We start from the raw sequence: 8355 nt of genomic DNA on the forward strand, positions 1-8355 counted from the left end.
TATGAAGCAGGAGGGCACAAGCCCGGGTTTAGGGCTCGAGCCCAGTGGGGGGCGTGCAGGAGGAGGCTGATCGATGATTCTCTGTCATCATTGATGTTTCTCTCCCTCTCCCTCTCTGAAATCAATAAAAATAAACAATAACAATAAGAGAAAAGAACACCAATTTAATAAAGAAGCTCTTCGAAACCAAGGCCACAGACAACAGGACCAGCCCCGTGTTGCGTGTGACGCTGAGCTGGGGAGGTAAGAGTAACGCACACGCACACGCACACACACGCACACGCACACGCACACACACGCACAAGCACACACATTATCCACGGGCCCCAGGGCGTGTGACTAAGCACTGGCCAGGCAGGGCATTCCTGACGGGACACGACCTTGGAAGCAAAAGCAACAGCCGCAGGCAAGCGTCCTGGTGGCATTTGGAGGGACTGCGCGGTTCTGTAGGGAGACAAGATGGAAATGCACCCAGGCCGGTTTTATAGCCCGTGGTGCCTGGGCCTCCACGTGAAAGAGCTGAGGTGTTTGCCACAGAGCTTTTGAGCAAAGGAGGGACACGGTGGCCTGGTGTCAGCAAGAGGACTTTTCGGAGCGGAGGGGCTGGGCTGCCACCGGCCTGGCCCGTATCTGGGCTGAGAGGCTGGCCTGGGAGGGGAGGTGAACAGGTGCGGAGGCGAGAGAGGCTGCGAGAGGAAGGTAGCGCTGCCTGTATTGGGTCTGTGACACCTGGCAGCGGGGGACGCTCTCAAGGTGAGGGCTCGAGGTTTCAGGGTCGGTGAGTGAGGGCCTCGTTGGCAAAAGCAGGGGCACGAGGAAGCGTGCCGACCGGATGACCAACCACTACGGTCCCCTTGAACCCGGCACGGCCCGGCCCTCGGGTCACGATGGCAGGAGGAAGAGTCATTCGAGATCATGTTGCCTTAATTTTCCGATTCCCCGTTAGCGTTTTGTCTTTTGACCCTAAAGACAGCGGCTGGGCTCACAGGTGGCCTTCGGGGCGCGGGGGGGTGCGCAGACTCCCACCTCCTTGCTGCCCCGCCTCCCGCCGTCTGCAGGACAGTTTGCTAGGAGGAGAGGGAAAGTTCTGGGCTGGAACCGGACCAAGCCAGCTGGTCCCTGTGGGGCTGAGGCTGGGAAACGGAGGTCGTGAATTCCCGCTTTCCACCCCCCTCCGCTCAGACAGCTTTATAAGGCGCTGACCCAAGGCTGGCGTCACCCTGATCTGGCTGGCTCCCTAGAGCTGCCCTGCTGGGATCTGAAATTCCTCACGACCCAGTGCAGCTCACAGGCCTCGGAATAGAACCGTATCTGCAGCGAAGGGAGCCCTTTGCCCTGGTTGGCAGTCTCTCCCGGAGGAGCTGGTGGGAGCCCGGGAGGAAGAGGCCCAGACTCGCAGCAGCTTCCTCTCGGTCCATCAACTCCCTCCATTGTCCTTCTCGGGGTTTGACTTGATGCCACCATTGTGAGGAATCGGGAAATCCATTCTGAGATGTGAGTCCTGGCCCTGCTGGCCAGACAAGACCTTAAATTAGAATGAAGGCAATAATAGAACATGTTTTCAAAGAAGAGGGTGGGCCCGGCCGGCGTGGCTCGGTGGTTAAGCGTCAACCTATGAACCAGGAGGTCACGGTTCAAGTCCCAGTCAGGGCACATGCAGGCTCAACCCCCAGTGTGGGGTGTGCGGGAGGCAGCCGATCCATGATTCTCTCTCATCATGGATGTTTCTCTCTCCCTCCCTCTCCCTTCCTCTCTGAAATCAATAGATTTTCTTTTTTAAGGAAGAGGGTTGAGTTTTGTTTAAGCCACGTGTCTTCATCACACTCCATCAGGGACGGTTCCCGTGTGAATCTCTTCCTTCTCACTTCCCATCCCCAGACATTGGCGAATTCATAGAACACCCACTCTGTTCCGAGCACAATAATATGCGCCGTTGTTTACGGTGCAAAACAAGTCGCTAATTCAACGAACCCAATGAGCGAGTTTGGTTTGATTTCCCCTTGGTAACAGCCGCTTCTATCTGAGCCGCTGGCTGCATTTCAACGGCAGCACCGTGGGGCGCCCTATAGCATGACTCAGCATACATTTTCCATTTGCTACGAACGAGCGGGGCCTGGACACGAAGCCCCCGGGAGAAGGCTGGTCTCACCCCCTGCGCGGCCTCCGCGGTGGGAGAGACGCTCGGAGCCCCCAGAGGAGCGGGGCAGCTCAGCGAGCAGAGACGAGGAAGGAGCGCTCTCGGGGTGACCTGTCTCCGGGCGGCGGGAGCCTGCTGTGTCTCGATTGCTCTCAATCACTGCTGAGCCAGGAAGCCGGCTGTCTGCAGAGACGTCCGCTGCGAGCAATCTCCCGTCACAGGGCAGCCGGGAGGTTAGGCAACGGAGTCAGATCGACTGATGAACTCCACCACAGTCACGCGGCGGGAAGATACCAGAACCTGATCAACGCGCCACGGCTTGCGTAAGAGCAGGCCCGGGAGAGGAGATAACACCCGCAGGAAGCCAGCGAGATTTTGTGGGCTCCCTCGGCCGTTTGGCAAGCTCTTTTGGACGCAGACCCTTTAAACGTTTCTTATCTGTGCAACGAGCTGAGTTCCTTGAGCTGTTGCTTCATCTTGACATTCAAAAGGATGACTGAAGCTTGGCTGGCGGCTGCGTCCAAACGCCAGCTGGAGGGGAGAGGTTAGGTAAAGCCTCTGGATGGTTTGGGCCAAAAAGGGCTCGTTTGGGAACGGGAGCCCGGCTCAGCGGTGGGAGGATGTGGACCAGGGGAAACGACAGTGCGGCTCCCAGCTTTGCATGTGTGTGGTGGGATGTCGTCCCAAATCTTTCCAAATATCCCATGTATTTGCCTCCCAGAGTCCAAATATTCTTGCAAAGTAATACGGCCTTTACCTGTGTTTGTGAAGTTAAATCCATTGGCATCAAAACCTCAAACCATTCATGTGCATGTCCCTGGAAACAGGGTTTAAAACGTTCAGTGCGATATTTTTCTCATCTTGCAGTTAATGTGAGGGCGTCCTGGAAGGCCGTCTCAGCATGAACAACAAACTGTATTCTTAATTGAAACTGTATTTTAATGTAAACATTTTAACTGCGACAAGCGAGCGTCCACATGCAGGTGTAAGAACGAATACAGTGCGATCCCTGGTGCACGTGGTCCCGTTCCCCGGTGACCGCATCTTCCTGCGTGCAGAGCAACATCACACCCAGGGTGTCCCCGTGATGCAACCCGAGCTCGCCCGTGTCCCCGTTTGCTTACACCGTGGCTCCACGTCCACGCTGCCGTCACCCGTGCAGTTTGTGTGTTCAGTGCACAGTGAAGGTGCAGACATGCCTGTCACCACGGGGATTCCTGATCTGGCCTTTCCAGAGCCACACACGCTTCCCTCCTCACCCAAACCCTGTTATTCTTTGACTTATCACTAGTGCTGCACGCGGATCGGAAGCCAGTGTGCACGGCGATGGGGGGCTCTGACGGCCTCGCCTGGGAGGCCTGGCGGCTCCGCAGGTCATGTACACACACACAGCCCGGGGAGACAGGTGCTCCTGCTCCTGTTTGCATATGGAAACGGGCCTCAGAGAACGAAATGCAACCCAGGATTTGCCCCGAGTGACGCCCTGGTGGCTATTGGAACGAAGACTCAGAACCAGGTCTGCCTGAGCCCAAAACCCAGGTTTGTCCCCAAGAGCGAGGCTATTCATTACACGTGTCCCCGTTAGAGCGGTGCTGGTTGCTAGGCTACTGTCTCCGCCTGCCCCGCCCTCTGGTCCCAGCTCTCCACACAGACCTCAGCTCCTGCCTTCTTGCTCCTCAACGGGCCCTACCGGCAGGAGGCCTTGGGGGGCCAGGCAGTCTCCTGGGCACTTGTTTCCTCTCCTGCCAGGGTCGCCCCGGAACGGCTCTTCGTCCAGGGCAGTCCCTTCCAGCAGCTCAGGGGATGCCGGGTGTCCCAGGCCCAGCCAGCCTCACTGCACCCGCAGGGACCCCTCTCCATCCACCCGCCCTCAGAGCCTCCGGCCTCAGGGTCCTCTAGCCATCGGCACACAGCGTGCGGCCCAGCCCCCCGGGCCCAGGTTATTAAGCCGCCTCCACTCTTAGTTTCTCTGGTCCTGGGGGGCAGCGCTCTCCGAAGGTGCGGCCTCTGGGGCCTCCTGATGTCCCCCAGCCCTGGTCATCGGTTCCTTACGGCCAACGCTCTCGCTTGAAGTCACCGGGTGGTTTCTGACTCCCGGTCGGACCGGCTGACACCGGGAGCTGGCTCATCGCTAGGAAAGTGACTGGCAAGGTTGACCTCCAGGCAGCAAAGCTGTCTACTCGAGCGAGTGGAACCTGTTGTCGTGTGAAGGGAAAATAGTCCAAACCAAAATGAGGCGGAAGGATGGTGGCCTGCCTTTCCGGGCCCTGGCACCCACCGGCCTCCAAGTGTGAGCGTCCCCAGGCCTCGCCCCGTCGCGGCCGCCCAGGCCTCCCCGTGACATTTAACTGTTCATGTGAAGACCGTGTTGTTCACTTTCTAAAAATTACACTTTGACAAAGACGACCCTACTGGCCAAGCAGAAGCAGCCAGCCCTTGTCATTGTCCACGTCAGGTCATGGCCGTCCAGTCACACTCCATTTCCTAGAGGTCAGCTCGGGCGTGAACGGGTCCGAACACCCTGCCGACAGCGGGTGTTTCACAAAAGATCCGAGGACGAGCTTAAAAACATGTTTTCACCTGGAATCAGTCACTAGCGCAGTGGTTCTCAACCTTGGCTGCACATTAGAATCACCTGGGAGTCTTTTTAAAATCCTGATTTTGGGGCCTCATCCTCCGAATTTTCTGTTTCTTTGTTATGGGGTGAGGCCACAACATTAGTCACAAAGAAACAGAATTTCTGGAGGATGAGACCCAGACATCAGGATTTTAAAAAGATTCCCAGGTGATTCTAATGTGCAGCCACGGTTGAGAACCACTGCACTAGAGGCAGCTCCGTCGCCCAGGGGTAAATCTCATTACAGAGACACTTCCAGGCCACACTGTCTCCCTCTTCCTATAGAGTTTTCATTCGGTGGCTGCTGCTGCTTTTTATTTCTGTTCATCCTCCCCTGAGGATATTTTTCCATTGCTTTTTCAGATGGATTAGAAGGGAGAGAGGGAGGAGTAAGGGGGGAGGGAGAGGGGGGGAGAGGGAGAGAGAGAGAGAGATGTGCAACACATCGACTGGTTGTCTCCCTCAGGTGCCCTCGACTAGGTAGGTGCCCTTGACCGGGAATCGAACCCTAGACCCTTCAGGGGCAGGCTGTCGCTCTAACCATTGAGCCACCGGCCAGGGCTAATTTGGTGGCTTCTGTTACAGGAGAGGGTGGAAATCAACCCTCTGCAACTGGGTCTTAGGCTGCGCTCCAGGAAATAGGATCCTCCCAGGGATCTGAGGCCTTGGGGCTGCGCTCTGCCCCTGCCCGGCTCCCGGCAGGTAGGGTTACAGGCCTGCCTGTCGGGGCGGCTAGGGGCCTGGTCTGAATGTCAAGGCTTTCCCGGGCTCGCTGCAGGCCTCATCCTGACTGCTCACGTCTGACTGTGATGCTGACGTCCATTTCTCCGCAGTCTGAGCTATTCCAGACCACGGCGGGGCGGGGCGGGGCGGGGCGCACTCCCCCTGCGACCGGCGGCCGGCACACCCCCTCCGCCAATGTAATGGCCCCAACATAAACATCAGCTCTCACCCACGTTCCAGGGCTTTGAAAGGCTTCAGGGCTGTAAAAAATATATGTAGTCAGCGTGGGACAGCTACAGGCCTGCTTCTGTTTCGCTTTAAAAAAAAAAAAAGGGAAAAAGGGAGCCACACTCATTTCTTCCTTCCACAGCTCAGCTCAGCAAAGTTCCAAAAAGCACGCAGAAGCCTGAGCTGGTGGAAAGGCGGGCTGGGCCGGGACATTCCTCTGGCCACTTCGCTGAGAGCTGCATACCTCCCGGCCAGCGCATGCCTCAGAGCTGAGACCCAGCAGACAGGGAGAGGGCAGGGAGGGAGAGGGCTGTGCAAACGCAGGGAGAAGGCAGGGAGGGAGAGGGCTGTGCAAACGCAGGGAGAGGGCAGGGAGGGAGAGGGCTGTGCAAACGCAGGGAGAGGGCAGGGAGGGAGAGGGCTGTGCAAACGCAGGGAGAGGGCAGGGAGGGAGAGGGCTGTGCAAACGCAGGGAGAGGGCAGGGAGGGAGAGGGCTGTGCAAACGCAGGGAGAGGGCAGGGAGGGAGAGGGCTGTGCAAAACCACACCTGACCCAGCCGCTGAGAGAGCAGCGCCCCGAGGCCTTGCACTGACTGCCAAGCAGAGCCCCTCTCAGGAGGCCAGCTGTGTCCCCTTCCCCGTCCCGGGGACATGCAGGAAGCTTTCCCGGGAAAGCAGTGTGACACTTCCCGATGACCTCACCTCGGGGTCACCCTCGGGGAAGAAGCCTCGCAGGAACCGGAAACGCTGACCGCAGTTTCTCTCCGGGAGACTCATGCTCCGGGCCCTTTTCCTGCGGCAGCTTGGGCTTCAGTCCCTGTTTTTTTTGGCAACGGGCGAGTGAGGAAAACAAGGGTATTAATAATGATCATCGACATCTGACCTTCCTGGGTACAACATGTGCTTGGACCAAAGGGCTGAACAGAATTTATTTTAAAAAGATTATTTGCGTGTGTGCAAATGAGACGGCACTTTGCCACGAACTCAAATCGTTCACTCTCCTTTGTCCCAGAAAAGCACATTGCTGTCTCTGCCGCATTGGAATCAGCCCTGCTCGCCCTTCCTGCTCTGGCTCCGGCTGCGAAGGCTGGCTGTCAGGACGGCCTTTGTTTATGGGTCTGCAGCCAGGGCTCCGGGCGCAGGGCGTGCCGGCTGGGAACTCGGCAGAGGCAAAGGGCTTTCCACCAGCCAGCTCCCGGCAGACCGTGCTGGGATTTGGTGACTCCAGTGCCACGCATCTGGTTGTCTTTCTGGTTTTGTGGTCAATTCCACCTGCTGTGGCCTTGGGGGTGACCTTCAGTTTTCAGTCTAACTGCCGTCCGTCGCCCCCTGTCCCCCATTCCTCCTCCTTGGAGAGGTGGACACTCTGCAGGGGCCGCGGGGCTGGGAGACGGGGCCCTGGGAGAGTCTCTCAAGGGGGTGCCGTACACGGACTGTGATGTCTGGGACTCACATCCTGGGCGTCGCTAGTCCGCTGCAGAAATATGCCTGGCGGAGTCAGAGAAAAACAAGGATCACATTGTGCGGCGCCAGCACGGCCATGGGTGAGCCCAAGGGGAGGGGGCGGGGTGTGTGTGAAGGATGAGAAAAGACAGACAAGAGAAGGAAGCCGGGGCTGGGTGGGACGCTGTCCTCACTGATGGAGAGACAGCGACAGCGTCAAGGCCTGCAAGCCGCGTCTTTATTTCATAGCCGATCCCACGAGGCAAAGCGAGGGCGGGTCAAGATGTTTACAACGTTCTCGCTATTTCGGATCCACTCAATCACATGCATCTGATCGAGCTTTGTTTACTTGCTGCCCCTCCGCAGCCCACATCACTCAGCCACGTGGGCCCACAGGTTCCGACCATCAGGTCAAGCTCACAGCCAGAGCTCATTAGTCCGAAGCTTGAACCTACCCAAATGCTGGAGCCTCTCTCCACATCACACGACCTCACTCATATGTGGAATCTAATGAACCAAACCAACTGATGATGAAAAACAGACCCAGAGACACAGAAGCATGAACAGACTGTTGAACCTCAGAGGGAAGGCAGGGGATCGTCGGTGGGAAGAGATCAACCAATGGACGTGTATGCATACGTGCATAACGCAGGGACACAATGGGTGGTGAGGCCTGGGGGTGGGGAGGGGAGCGGGCTGGAAGAGGTTCATGGGGGAAAAGGAGGACCCATCTAATACTGTCAACAATAGAGTTTAAAAGAAGGAGAAGGAGAAGGAGAAGGAGAAACATGCCTGGCGTGTTGAAGTCTGCCTGCAAGAGAATTTACCAGGAAAGGGACCGGAGGAGAGGAGCTGTGCCCACACCATGGCCTGGGACGGGGAGCATCCCTGAGGAAGACGTGGCTGGGCGCGCTCCTCCGCCTGCGGGACCCGCAGTGGGCGTCTGTGTGAGCATGCGGTCTCAGCACTGGGGGACCCCACTCCTTCCCCGAGGCCCCCCCATAACTGAGCCTCCTTAGAAAGCCCGGCCCACCGACAGCACCTGTGGCTTCTGAGAATGCGCCCTTGCAGGGACCCAGGAGAATAAGCAAAGCCAGCAGACGTTTAGGAGTTTTCCGGGACCAAGTCCCGCCCCTGCCTTCCTACCGTCCTCGTCTTCCTTTGTTTAAATTACAAAGAGCAGCACATACACTTGGAATAAAGCTCA

The sequence above is a fragment of the Myotis myotis genome, unplaced genomic scaffold, assembly GCF_014108235.1.
Source record: "Myotis myotis isolate mMyoMyo1 unplaced genomic scaffold, mMyoMyo1.p scaffold_m19_p_5, whole genome shotgun sequence".
Lineage (NCBI taxonomy): Eukaryota > Metazoa > Chordata > Mammalia > Chiroptera > Vespertilionidae > Myotis > Myotis myotis.